Here is a 2,093-nt window from a genome sequence, read left to right on the forward strand (position 1 = left end):
AAAAAAAAAAAAAAAAAAAAGAAAGGATGAATAAAAACATTTTCAGACAAACCAGAGATTCTATCCATAAAAGGGCATCCTTGAGATGGAAGGAAAATGATTGCAGTTGGAGGGGCAGATGCCAGAAGGAACTTTGAACAAAGATTGGTAAATAATGTTGGTAAGGGTAAACCCTAACAGGAGAAGGGGAGGAAATATAGGCTATCATTAAAATATTCGACAACAATAACATAATTTGAGGGGTCAATTAGGACATTAATTTTCAGGTTTTGAGATGTGGGAGGTAAATACAGATACTGATTAAATTAAGACTTTTGTGAAACTAAATATGTATGTTGACTAGTATAACCACTGAAGAATAACTACAGAATATATAACCTCCAAATAGGTAGAAAGAGAAGGACCCAAAAGGGGATTGGGGAGTGGAGGTGGTTAGACCTGGTGCTATGTCTGCTAGAATAAGCAAAGCTCCCAGGGCAGCTGTGGTAGGTGGGAAAGTGTCCACCTCTGTATCATAGCACTGGAGTAGAACATGTGGCAAGTAGAGTAGTAAAGCAGAGGGCAGAGCTCGAGCAGGGATGATGGGAACAGTTGCAAGACAATTTCCATGAAAGCAAAATTAATTCAAACAATTTTTCTGGTTGGTGAGTTGGTTAGCTTGGTTTAAAGACGCAGGTCGGCAGGCAGTGCCCACATACACCAAGGCTGGAGGGTTCGAATCCGTCCTGGGCCAGCTAAAGCAACAATGACAACTGCAACAGTAAAATGGCCAGGCCTTGTGGTGGGCACCTGTAGTCCCAGCTACTTGGGAGGCTGAGGCAGGAGAAAAGCTTAAGCCCAAGAGTTGTAGGTTGCTGTGAGATGTAATGCCACAGCACTCTACCAAGAGCAACAACTTGAGACTCTGTCTCAAAAAAAAAAAAAAAAAAGACACAGGTTCACAAGTTGGGGCTGGGCATCCGTAGCACAGTGGTTATGGTGCCAGCCACATGCATTGAGGCAGGTGGTTAGAACTTGGCCGGGCCAGCTAAACAACAATGACAACTGCAACAACAAAAAAAGCCAGACATTGTGGTGAGTGCCTGTAGTCCCAGTTACTTTGGAGGCTGAGGCAAGAGGATCGCTTGAGCCCAAGAGTTTGAGGTTGCTGTGAGCTGTGACACTGCAGCACTCTACAGAGGGTGACATAGTGAGACTCTGTCTCCAAAAAAAAACGACAGGTCAGAACAGTACTTCCATGTCTTGCGGGCTAAATTGCTGACTCTTTTGAGTATGAAGTCTTATTTGTCTGAGTTGCCTCACTATCCGAATAGGGGTTGATCCAGAGTAGGGAGGGGCTAAAACTAGAGGCTGCCCTTTGATGTGAAGGAGATGTGTCCTTTTTAGGGAGCCTGAGGATTAGAGAGGGAGAGGTCAAGGAGAAGTGTTGAGATCTTCAGGCTCATCCTGGGTCATCAATCATTTTCTGGGTTCCATGCAGGGCTTTCTTAGGCACATTGATTCAAATTTTGAATTGTTGGCTGGTGCGGTGGTTCATGCCTGTCGTCCTAGCACTCTGGGAGGCTGAGGTGGGTGGGTTGCTTGAGCACAAGAGTTCGAGACCAGCCTGAGCAAGAGCGAGACCTGGTCTTTACTAAAAATAGAAGAACTAACCCTCAGGAGGCTGAAGCAAGAGGATTGCTCAAGCCCAAGAGTTTGAGATTGCTGGGAGCTATGATGATGCAATGGCACTCTAGCAAGGGTGACAGAATGAGACTCTTTCTCAAAAAAAAAAAAAAAATTGAATTGATAGTGGTATATCACAATGTCACACATTTTCAATTGACATTTCTCTCTATGATGCATTTAAAGCATATCTCTACTAGCAGGGCAAGACATAGACTTAAGAGATCAAGATGTGCTATCTAATGTAAAACACCTTTTGCTCTAATCCTTTATTGGGGTTAGTGTCTTTGAAATCTAGGTCAGAGATTTTGAGATGATTCAGAATGACTAGCTCACTCTGCCATGTGACCTTGTGCAAATTTCTTAAGCTTTTTAATCAAAATAATAATGCTTGTACATTATGAAGATTAAATGAGATGATGTAGCTA

The sequence above is a fragment of the Otolemur garnettii genome, unplaced genomic scaffold, assembly GCF_000181295.1.
Source record: "Otolemur garnettii isolate 467f Iridium unplaced genomic scaffold, OtoGar3 scaffold00209, whole genome shotgun sequence".
In the NCBI taxonomy this organism is placed as follows: domain Eukaryota; kingdom Metazoa; phylum Chordata; class Mammalia; order Primates; family Galagidae; genus Otolemur; species Otolemur garnettii.